The 12672-nt window shown below is 44.3% G+C and overlaps 1 protein-coding gene across 2 annotated transcripts in view; it reads left to right on the top strand.

Annotated features, from left to right (window-relative positions):
• The window catches only part of NELL1 (neural EGFL like 1), an 845221-nt gene that overhangs the window by 357704 nt on the left and 474845 nt on the right, over positions 1-12672 (top strand). The window lies entirely within an intron of this gene.

Here is a 12672-nt window from a genome sequence, read left to right as displayed (position 1 = left end):
GTAAAGTGAGAGAATATTAGTTTTTTACCATAGACTGCTATTCATAGCTCACGTCTGATTTTTTAAAAATATATCTTCAAAGTGGTTCCAGAGCCTGGTGTTCACCCTTCTTGGGAGATTTGCAACATTTTTTAGGTAGAGAGAGAGAGAGAGAGACATACTCCCTCAGAATTCCCATCAGCATTTAATTTTTCAAAGAGGTGCAAAGCCCTTCAATATGCCATGGCTAAAGGTTGTTAGGGAGGTGGGGAATTTGAGATCAATTATATGGGTAGCCTACCATGATTTATCATTTGAAGATAGCATCTATGTGAATTTAAAGAGAGGCTAGTCAATATCAAAGCCCAGAGATAGGACTCAGCCAGTGTAATTGTATTAGAGATAAAAAGGAAAAGAAGAAACCCTCCGGAATGGATGGGGGATGGGAAGTAGATAAACATGCCGAGCATGACAGCTATTTTAACATAATTGTTCAGAGTGAAGAAGTGCTAAGTCAAGAATTATTCCTTTTCAAGTATAATAATCTATTGTTCATCTGGACCAATAACAGCGTCAGGTCTAATGGATTGTAAAAGTAAAATATGTATTCAACACATATGGAAATTGGTTTCATTATATTAATAGGTCATACTTTTCATTCTCATCTCCCAGGTGGGTGAAAGGCATGTATGAAAAATAACCAAAGCAGTAATCCCATGAAAGTCATCTAAAGATTTGAATAATATTAAGTAAAATGATCACTTAGATTAGAATGAAAAAGAATAAAATTGTGGGTGAATCTCTTTCCACCTTTGGCTCATGTCACTTTCCTTTTAATGGCTTCTTCTCATGGACAGTCCCCTCATTTAGGGTGCATATTGGTATGGCTCACTAAATAAGTTCTGTCGGAAACATAGCCAAGTTTAAGACAAAGTTAACAAAACTGTTTATCCATCAACTTGTGGCAAAGGAATCCATCTGCCGTTACTCTTAGTTTTTCAGGGTTAGCAGGTGTTAGTAAGGATAGTCATTTTTATCGAGTGAAACGAGGAAAGGCTGACGTGGTCGCTGATTGGCAAGATTCTATTAAGGTGGGGCTTTTTGAAATGGGGGAGACTTCTAATTGCTGTTCAGGAATGTTGGCAAGGAAGCAAGAGACCAGTTGAGGGGTTCAGTGTCAGGGATGGAAGGCCATTTCCTGGAACATAAGTATGACCTATTAATATAACGAAACCAATTTCCATATGTGTTTAATACATATTTTACTTTTACAATCCATTAGACCTGATGCTATTATTGGTTCAGATGAACAATAGATTATTATACTTGTGGTATAAAGCTGTAGTGGTGCTTTTTGGGGCTCAGACAGTCATAATGGTTCTTATTTGACAGGAAGTTTCTTGGTGCTTATTTTTCTCTGATGGTGGTGGAGGGGGGTGGCAGGGCTTCTCGTAGAACCTGGGGGTACTCGTGAGCCAGCTGTCTCCACCTTTCATTTTAGCCCAGCATCCGTCCTGCCACTTTCTGTAGTTGGAGATCTACAATGATACAGAAAATAAAGGGAGTCCACAAAGAAGAGAAATGGCCCGAGAATGGGTATTAAATGATCCAGAAACTCTTGGTCTTAGCTGGGTTTATAAAGGCTAGTTCATCTTTCTGGTAGTCAACAGCATCGTTTGTCATGGTTGATGGCATGGGTGTTAGCTACAAAAGTGTGGTGAGTTCCCCTCTCTCAGAAGGTAAGCAAAATATAGCCATGCTGTGGGTCATAAATAACAGAAAAAAGCCTTGAGTTTTCCCTATTTGCTTGTTCAGTACTTATCTCCCCAGGTCTAACAGGGGCATTTTGGTTGATGGTGGGGAGGAATTGTTCTGACAAGCAGCAGTGGACTCTGGGGTCAGACTGTGTGAAATTTGGGCTCAGCTCTGTCACGTTTTAGCTGTGTGACCTTGAGCTCATAGAGGGGGCTGGTATCTTGAGCAGGACAAATCAGGAGGGGTCAGATTGGAGAGAGGTCTGCTTAACTTTGGCTTTTTTGGCTTGCTTACACACAAAAGAAATGGAATTCTTTTCAGATGGACCTTATAGCAAACATTTTTATGAGTGTGTCTGATGAGGGATCCCTTCTGTTGAGTGGGATTTTGGTGTGTGGTGAATATATTCTCCCATCTTCTTGGAAGACACATGACAGAATTTCATCCAGACAGAGGACATATTTGTTCTGGTACAGAGAACACTGATCTAATATATATGTTCTCTCCCAGCCTACCATCCTGTTATTAAGCATGATCTCTTTATGAGTATCATATTTTGAAAGAGCTGCAGCTTTAAAATAAAATAGACTAAGATTTCAACTCTGCCACCTGCTAATCTCATGATCTTGGAAAACTTAATTAACTTTTCCAAACCTTAATTTCCTTTTCTGTAAAATGGAAAATTAATGCCTTGCAGAAGCATGTAGATTAAAGCTAATGAATGCACATTTTCTGGCTCATAATAGGTATTTAATAAACTGTAGCCGTTTTTATATGACTTCTATATTACCTCAGCCAATGTCAGGTGGTTCATTTGTGGATAAATACCTTCTCACTGATAAATCTTCACTTCTTTGAAGACCTTTCTAGAACTGGGAAATATATCATATTACTCTGTAGATTTACCTCGCTGTTTAAAAAGCACAAAGATCTCAGAATATTTTCTTAGCATTATAAGATATACCTTGAGGACTTTCCAGCTCACTGAAAACTGACCTTCTATAATTCTGGTTAAAATAACGCAGTTGATATGAGAAAGAGGATGTAATGAATAAAGGTGGTTATTTCTAAAGCTGAGAGTAAATGTGCAGGAGCTTGGATAGGAGGGGGTGATAATCTATGCAAGTTCATTTTCGGTTTTAGAGAGCAAACATATTTTTAAAACCTTTATGAGTTTCCAGTAAATAAATGAGGCAGTAGAAAAAGTGCTCATTAGAGAATAGCTCTTATCTGACCATGTTCTAATTCTGAATTTATTGTTTAATATCTAAGTTGTTCTTCATAGCTCTTACCTATGGCGGTGTAAACTATTTATCTATCCTGCTATTTGTCCAGTCATTTACCCTCAATCCCCTGTTTTCAAATGTTCTTTGGCTCATGTTTGGTACGAGATACTGTGGGTACTGTTGTGAAGGACACAGCCCCTGTGTTTAAAGAAAAATCAAGCCAGTAAGGGAGTAGACAAACATAAAAGTAATGATGATATAATTTATCTTTACAGAAGTGAAATTTATGGATGCTGAAGAGGTTCAGTGGTTCTTAATCAGGGTAGGTCCTAAGTCAGGAGTATGAACAGAGTACCATGGGGGATCCAGTGGAAGGATCAAGGATTGCAAGGCAAGGTTGTGTGTGTGTGTGTGTGTGTGTGTGTGTGTGTGTGTGTGTGTGTGTGTGAGTGTGTGTGTGTGTGTGAGTGTGTGGCATGAAACTTAAAATGAGCTCTGAATAATGAGAATGTATTTGCTAAAAGGGCAAGTAAGTAAAGAACCCAGATCAAAGGAACAGCATAAGAAGTGGCACTGAGTATTCCAAGGTGATGTGATATGTTTGTGTTTTTGTTCATTTAAACATAATATAGCTTTCTCGTTTTCTTGGTTCAAGCCTGTTAGTGGAACTTAGTATTTGCCAGGAATGACTTGGATTGGATTGGCAAGCTAGGAAGACTGGAAATATTGATGGGGAGTAGGAGGGAAGAGAGTAGGGTGTAGGGGCTACAGGGAAGATAGAGCAGTGACTAAAGAGTTTTCGTCTGAAGCACATGCCATAGGCTTGGCCTCCTGGCTCTAGTAAGTGTTAGCTACATCGTCTTACACAAATTATTGTACTATGCTGTGCCTTGGTTTTCCCCATCTGTATAGTGGTTACAACAATGGTCCTACCTACCACATAAAGTTTTAGTGAGAATTAAATGAGTAAATGCATGGAAAGAGCTCAGAAGCATGTCTGGCACCCAGAGGTACTGTGTACTACCATCATTGCCTCCTAGAGAAAATGAAAAAAATTGGTCAATTCTCAGAATAATCCAGTGAGGATATTTCTTTTCTATTCTTTTTTTTTCATTCTTTTTAAAATTTATTGATTTTAGAGAGAGAGAGAGAGAGAGAGAGAGAGAGAGAGAGAGAGAGAGAGAGAGAAAGGAGGAGAAGCAGGAAACATCAATTCATAGTAGTCGCTTCCCATATGTGCCTTAACTGGGCAAACCCGGGGTTTCAAACCGGTGACCTCAGCATTCCAGGTCAATGCTTTATCCACTGCATTGTCACAGGTCAGGCTCCATTGAGTGTATTTCTAAAAAAGAATAATGATTTTGTAGAAGAGAAAATAGACAGTGAATATGCCCAAGGTCACATACATAGCAAGGTACAGAAGGAGAGTCAGAGTATTGATCCACTAGTCTACTGTTAACACTTACTATGTCCGGAGCTGATGGCTGGAGAGTGTGGCAGTGGGCAGTCGGGAGGGTTTGGCACCTGGGGTCTCAGGGATGGGTCTAGGGTGTGAGTACCCGGAAGTGGAGGGGGAGCTGGAGCACACCAATGCGGAAGCCTTGGTGGGGGGAAAGGCAGATCTCTTCCAAGGGGTCTGGTGGGGTCAGTGCAGAGAAGCGGCTGCTTGGAGTCTGAGTCATAAAATGTGTTTCCTAGGAGGCACAGCAACAAGGGTTAGGAGGGCGGTGGTGTGCTAGTGAATGTTTAACGTTGGTTTAGGATCAGGGGAGCAGAAGGCAAGATTTGTAAGGTTTGTCGAATTCTAGGGTTTAAATACTCCTATCAAGTGACCAGTGTTAAGTCACTGGCGGTAGATTTGGAATAATATTTGCAGTCAGCTTTCACAGGCCCAGGTGAGCCACTGCAGCTCACCACTAAAGGGCAGGGCCAGCCCAAGACTTCAGATGCCAGACTAGTGGTTATCCTTCTAACCTGTAAATCCCATCTTTCCCCACCTGGGCAGGGTCCTCTCGGGGGTTTAGTTAGGTACCGTGGTGCAGTCACCAGCAGTTCTGCCTCTTCATTGGCCAAAAAGAACTCCTAGCTTTCCGATTGTTTCTCCAACTAAGGCTGTGCTTGTCAACTGAACCCCTTCCTTAGGTCGTTGGTATTGCCTGACACCACCCCCGGGGCCTGCTGGGGTCCCACTGCCCACACTAATCACCGGTCTTCTTCTGACCCTTTTCCTCCCACTGTGCTGTGTTCTTTGGAGCCCTCGTTGCCTTGCGAACAAGTGCCCCCACATCCACCACCTCCCTGCAGAATGTCCCTCCATCTCTCAGCCTCCTTGAATTCCTCTGGGGATACAGCTCTTCTGAAGCTCTGAGTGGAGGCTGCCTTTTCTTCAAAGCTTAATGGTCCTTGGAGCCGAGATGTCTCTCGGCACAGGCTTCTCCAAACACAGCTTAGCTGCATCTAGATTAAGTTCTTCCTCGTAAAAAAACAAACAAAAAACCTTCTCTTCTTTCAAGTCCCAGCCATCTGCTCATAACACCTGTTATCCCTTCTAGTGACTGTCAGTGACAGATCTCCTGGCCCCTCCCTGCCCTTCACTCAGTAAGGTCTTCCTTAACTAGCTGCTCTGCCGCTTCCCAGCCGCTTCCCCATGCTAAGTGTGCAGTCATCTGGGAAACAGTCCCGCCTCCAAGTTTTTATCTTTGGGGCTGTGATCACCTTCACTCCCTTAGCACTTCACTGTGCTCTTGGCCTTGCCATCCCGCAACTGCTCTGCCCCTGAAATCATAACCCCCTCCCCTCCCCCTCGGTAGCATCTTTCAGCTACAAGCGCGTACACTCGCTCACTCTGTTGACCGGCCCGCTGCAGCCAGACTCCTAGCCTCATTCTGCTGGCACGGTCCTTCTTGTGGTCACCAAGGCCTCCTGTTAGATCCATCCCCCCAAACTTCCAGAATGATCTTTCAAAAATACTTCCACGATCATGTCATCGTTTAATGCGCTTACATAAATTCTATGTCAATTTACTCATTCATTGACAGGCCTATAACAATGATCTAAGTAGTCAAAAACTGTTGGTCTCAACAGGAGCATACATTTCATCAGTGTTTTCTTTAATAATGAAATAAATATATTTTAAAATTCACCCCCCCCCATATTGCTACCTTTAAGCAGGCTATAGTTTTGTGTAGTGTGTTTATCCCCTAGGACCCTGGTCAGCAAACCATGGGTCATAAGCCACATGCAGCTCTTTGGCCCCTTGATTGTGGCTCTTCCACAAAATACCACGTGCGGGCGCTGCCTCCATAAGGAATGTACCTACCTATATAGTTTAAGTTTAAAAAATTTGGCTCTCAAAAGAAATGTCAATCGTTGTCCTGTTGATATTTGGCTCTGTTGACTCATGAGTTTGCCCACCACTGCCCTAGAACATCAGCTCCCATTTCTGGGAGGCCTCTTTCAGCTGCAAGCTTGCAGACCTCAGGAATGAAGTGTGTGCTCCTTAGCACAGCATTCAAGGCCTGCTTTGCTCCGACCTGTGCTCACCTTTCTTTTGCTGTCCTGAGTTTTGTCTGCTTCCTGACATCACCTTTCTGCTATGTGAAATCATGTTCACAAGTGTGTCTCCTTCCTGCCCTGGGTCCTCTCGTTTTCCGGGGACTCCTTTCCTTCCCATTCTGTGCCTTCTCCCTTTTCAATCTGATGAACGTTTCCTCGTCATCTTCTTTTCCTTCCTCCCCTCCCCTCCCCTCCCCTTCCCTCCCCTCCCCTCCCCTGTCCTCTCCTCTCTTCCCCTCCTCTTCCCTCCCCTCCCCTCCCCTCCCCTCTCCTTTTCTTCCCTTCCCTTCCTTTCCCTTCCCTTCCTTTCCCTTCCCTTCCCTTCCCTTCCCTTCCCTTCCCTTCCCTTCCCTTCCCTTCCCTTCCCTTCCCTTCCCTTCCCTTCCCTTCCCTTCCCTTCCCTTCCCTTCCCTTCCCTTCCCTTCCCTTCCCTTTCCTTTCTTTCCTTCTTTCTCTTCTTTCATTTACTTTTTCTTTTCTTTCTTGTTTTTAGAGAGGCAGGGCAGGGAGAGAGAGACAGGAACATCGAGCTGCTCCTGTATGTGCACTGACCGGGAGAATCAAACTGGCAACCTCTGCACTCTGGGACGATACTCCAACCATCTGAGTTATCTGGCCAGGGTTTAATTTCTTTTTTATTTTCAGAGACAGAGAAAGGAAGGGAGAGGGAAAGGAGGGGGGAGGGGAGGATTCATTTGTTGTTTTACTCAGTCGTGCACTCATTGACTGCTTCCCTGTGTGCCCTGACTGGGGATCGAACCTGCAACCTTGTTGTTTGTTGTTTCAGGATGACACTCTCAACCTACTGAGCTAACTGGCCAGGGCTCCTTCTATGACAGCTCTTACCATGTCCTTTGCTAGGCAGAGTGGCTCAGTACCTCCTTGTGACTCTCCGTGCATATTTCCTTCCTTCTGCTTCAGGGACCCTCTTTGTGTATGTCTCTGGCTTCCCTCATTCACTGTGGAAGTCACGACAAAGCTGCCTCATCTCTGTGACCCATCACCCTGCATAGTGCTCCTGAGAGCGGTTGTGCGGGGGCCGGGCTTGGGCCAGCTGAGCACGATCCCCTCCAGTGCTCCAGTGAGAACACCCCCTGGTGCTGTCCCTGGTGCCGTCCTGGCTGTCCCTGGTGCTGTCCCTGGTGCCGTCCCGGCTGTCCCTGGTGCCGTCCCTGGTGCTGTCCCTGGTGCCGTCCTGGCTCTGGCTGTCCCTGGTGCCGTCCTGGCTGTCCCTGGTGCTGTCCCTGGTGCCGTCCTGGCTGTCCCTGGTGCTGTCCCTGGTGCCGTCCCGGCTGTCCCTGGTGCTGTCCCTGGTGCCGTCCCTGGTGCCGTCCCGGCTGTCCCTGGTGCTGTCCCTGGTGCCGTCCCGGCTGTCCCTGGTGCCGTCCCGGCTGTCCCTGGTGCTGCCCCTGGTGCCGTCCTGGCTGTCCCCAGTGCCGTCCCGGCTGTCCCTGGTGCTGTCCCTGGTGCTGTCCCTGGTGCCGTCCTGGCTGCCCCTGGTGCCGTCCTGGCTGTCCCTGGTGCTGTCCCTGGTGCTGCCCCTGGTGCCGTCCCGGCTGTCCCTGGTGCCCTCCTGGCTGTCCCTGGTGCCGCCCTGGCTGTCACCAAACGGTGGAGCTCTCCCTCCACAGACCAGTGGACGTTTCTAACAGGGCTTTTTAGAGAGCCTGGATGGTACCATTTTGTAAAAGAATCTTCACCTTGAACGAGGTGCTCCAGGGACACGGGTGTAAGGCTCTGAGGAGGAGGCGGAGGCTGTCAGTGATTGAGCTCTGGCCGTATTTTCTTCACCACCCTTTATCCTCAGTAAATTTTTTTAGATGAGCTTTGATAATATCTCCCAATTCCATCTTCACCTCCCTTGTCTCTGTTTCTCACCCTTCTGTGGAAGGGGTATATTTAATTTTATTCATTTTTTTAATTAAATGCATCAAGGGTAACAATGGTTAATGACATTATTTAAGCTTCAAGAGTATAATTCTATAATACATCGTCTGTATATAGCATTTTGTGCTTACCACCCAAAGTTCAGTCTTATTTTATTACCGTATATTTGACCTCCTTTTATCTTTTTTTTTTCTTCCCATCTCCCTTCCCCTAAGGAAGTATATGTTAACATTTTAAATTTGTTTGCCATTCTTAGGTATCTCTGAGTTAGACCTCAATGTGTACCAAAGAGAGGGGATTTTAGCATTTTTTAACCTCCAGGAAATGTGGTGATGACGATGATGATGATGATGATGATATCATGGGTATTTTAATATACTTTTCCAAGATTAGCTTCATTTACCTAAAGTAGGAAGATCAGTTCATCTTTGTTTTTAGCCTCTTATTTATTCAAGACGCTTTAATTTTGCCACTCCTCAAAGAAGGTCTCCACTCAAGGGGGAGTTTGAGTTTTAGAATTTAGGTGTTTTAATTTCTTTCACAGTTAATCGCACAGAGACATCACTGAACACATACATCCAGTCCCCAGACAGATCTACTGCCATGCCGTCACTTCACAGCCTGCAAGGACTAGCAGCTGGGCTCGGGGTGGGGGGAGCTCAGGCTGGGGGGAAGGCGGCCATGTGCCTGAGCAGGTGGGGCAGCCCTGCTGTCATGGGCGGGCAGGGAGGGAGAAAGTGACCTCCTCTTTTCACTGTGTGAAGGAACAAGTCAGGGACACTACCTGGCTTAATGGATGAGAACAACTTGAAGGGACGTTTGCTTTTTCTTGAGTCCCCGAGGCTGGGTAAAGAGGTGAGGAAAGCTTGTCAAGAATGGCTGCCTTTGGCCCTGGCCGGTTGGCTCAGTCAGTTAAGAGCATGGTCCCGAAATAACAAGGTTGTGGGTTGAATCCCCGGTCAGGGCACACACGAGAAGCAGCCAGTGAATGCATGACTGAGCGGAACAACAAATGGATGCTTCCTTTCCCCTCCCCTCTCTCCCTTCCTCTCTGTGCCAACAAAAACCCTGGCCAGATAGCTCCAGCCATCCTGGAGCATGAGGCGGGGGGGTTGCTGGTTTAATTTCTGCGGTTTTACTCCCCAGATAGATTCCCCAGTCAGGGCACAGACTGGAGCAGCTCCATGTTCTTTTTTTCCCTGCATCTCCCTTAAAAAGAAAAAGAAAAAAAAAAGAAAAGGCTGCCTTTGAACCAAAGTGGTGAGGAGACAGCTCTCCCCCCCCAGACTCTCAGTGCAAACGAGGCGCACATGTGAAATGCACCCCGTCTCGCTGAGTCTCCCCAGCTCTTCCTAGAGGTGGAAGCCCACATTCAGAAGCATCAGGTAATGTTCCCAGGGTAACTCTGATCAGTGGCAAAGCTGGAATTTGAGCTCTGTCCCACTTTTTTCTAGCCATGTGGCCTTCAGCTTCTCACAGGCATACCTCTTTTCTTCTCCCCTCAGGAAAGACAATACAGGTTTGGGGCTATTCTACCCACCCTGCTCCTTTTTAAACAGTTTTGAGATATAGTTCACATGACATACAACTCCCTGATTTAAGTGTACAAATCAGTGGTTCTTGATATATTACATTATTTTGTAATTAGTGGTAGAATATATATAACACATAAGCTTTGCCATTTCAGCCATTGGTAAGTATACAACTCAGTGGCATTAATTACATTCACGATATTGTGCAGCCATCACTACTATCTATTTCCACGACTTCTTCGTCACCCCACGGAGACCCTGCAACCATTGTTAACTGCCCACTCCTCCCTCCTTCCAGCCCTGGGCACCTCCAGCTATGGTGCAGCTGAATCAGACACAGTTTGGTGTTTCCTCAAAGATTTAAGCATAGAATTATCAGACGGCCCTGCGATCCCAAGCTGAGATATAAACCTAAAGGAATGGGAAGCAGGGCCCTGAACGAGCAATTGTACATGTGCTCTTATTCATTACAGCACCATTCACCATAGCTGAGTGGGGATCATTCTCTTCCACGTCATCCTAACCACGAGCCTGGGCCTCCACTTGACCACAGCCTCTGCTTAATTCTGTTTTATGTTCTGGGCTCCAAGTTAGATGTTATTCCAAGTAGATATAGTTCAGTGTAGAACAACATTTCTTACTGTCTTTTTCATTATCATTCCCGCAGGACATCTTTTTGACATTTCCCCCTATCACTCTCTCATGAAATTTTAATATCACAGCTACACCGTAGATCTGTTCATGTACTGTGGTCTTTTGGAGAAATCACAAACTGTTTAGAACATCTGAGACTTTCCTGCTCCCCTATGAGCCAGGGCTCATCACCCTTGTGGGTCACAGCACTCCGGTTGAAAGTGCAAGGTGTGGAGATGAAAGCCCCATGATGGGAACCAGGGATGCTTAGCCTCGAGTTCTGCCCCAGGTATGCTCTGCCCCTCGCTGGCTGTGTGACCTCGGGCACACTGCTCAGTCTCTGTGCCTCATGATCCTTATTAGTGGACTTGGAATGCTAAAGAAAACCAGTACTGACTTCAAAGGTTTTTTTTTTGAGGGTTAAATGGCAATATATATAGGGCAGTACTTGGTCTTTGTAAGTGCTGTACAATTGTTAGCTGTTATTATTTTTAAAAGGGCTCTTCTGTTTAAAAATAGTTAAAACCCCAGTGGGTTGTTTGGAACCAGACTCTCTTCCATTTTCCACCTTTTGAATGGCGTTTTCCATTCCACGGTTAGATTATGTTTTCAGGGGAAAATGGGTTATTCATTATTCTGTATTTTCTTCCTCTTTTCTCCCCATCCATTCATTCATTTTTTTTTTTTTTTTTTTTTTTTTTTTTTGCATTTTCTCAGTAATCACAGTACATAGCAATCTGGACTTGGTCAATTTTAAGGACCAGCTTAAATACTTTATGGTTTTGATTTTTATATTAGAGGACATGGATTCAGTCAGATGTGTAAGAACCTGGAACAGGGCAGGGGATAATTTTGATTTCAATTAAAGATGATTATTTTATCTATGGAAGTTCTCCAGGTGGGGAAGCACGGAGAAGGGACCCATTTATTGGGTACATTCTGCTGATCATTATTCACCATACAGGCACTTGGAAGATAGGACCTGGCTTTATTGAACCCAGGCTGTGTTCATTAACTGCCTGCTCATAGGTCCACAGGCCGCTGTTTGTGTAATTTGGAGTCTGGTATTTAATTACTGGTTAATTTGATGCTGCGGCGAATCAGATCCAAACTTCCAGCAACAAATCATTTATTTTTAAAAGACTAAAGCCTATATACTTTATTTTGACTGTGTGGAGAAAGTGGTTACGGAATAATTTGACCAAGCGACGTCAGGAAATTGCTATTTAATTAACCCAGGAACCAATGTTCTCATTGAGAAGGGGGAAGCTAAGGTAGCCTGGTGGGGAGACAGAATAGAGCAGATACCAAATACATATTCCCTGAGGTCACCTTCCAGCTGGTTAACCTCTTTTGGCTCTATAAAATGAAAATAATATATACCTACTTGTATGGTACTTATGAAGCTGGAATGAATTAATATATGCAAAGTGCTTAAAATGTGGCACATAGTAGTGATCAGTAAATGCTGCCTATGATATAATTAATACTTGTGACTGATAAATACAGGACATAGGTGGTTTTGCTTGGAGTTTTGATTCTTCTATCTCATTCACTCTCAGCTGGCTTTCCTTCACATTTGCAAAGCAAAAGAATAGAAGCCCAACATCTCCCCCACCTCCGCAGTCCACCTTTTTTTTTTTTTATAGATTCTACATATAAGTGGTATCATTCAGTATTTGTTTTTCTCTGTCTGGCTTTTTTTTTTTCACTTAAAATAATGCCCTCGGATCTATCTTGTTGTCACAAATGGCAAGGTTTCTTTCTTTCTTATAGCAAATAATATTCCATCACACACACACACACACACACACACACACACACACACACACGCACGCACATCTTCTTTACTATTCATCCAGTAATGGTCAAAATGTACAAACTTCTAGTTATTAAATGAATAAGTTCTAGGTATGTAATGTATAGTATATATTTGAAAGTTGCTAAGAGAGTAAATCTTAAATTGTTATCAGCATAAAAAACAAATGGTAGTTATGAAGCATGATGGAAGTGTTAGCTAAGGATATGGTGCTAATCATATTATAATATATAGGTATATCAAAATGAACACATTGAATGTTTTAAACTACACAGTATTACAAGTC

The sequence above is a fragment of the Saccopteryx leptura genome, chromosome 1 (assembly GCF_036850995.1).
Source record: "Saccopteryx leptura isolate mSacLep1 chromosome 1, mSacLep1_pri_phased_curated, whole genome shotgun sequence".
NCBI lineage: Eukaryota > Metazoa > Chordata > Mammalia > Chiroptera > Emballonuridae > Saccopteryx > Saccopteryx leptura.
The sequence above is the reverse complement of the archived record's forward strand: the minus strand, read 5'-3'. Positions and strand labels throughout refer to the sequence as shown.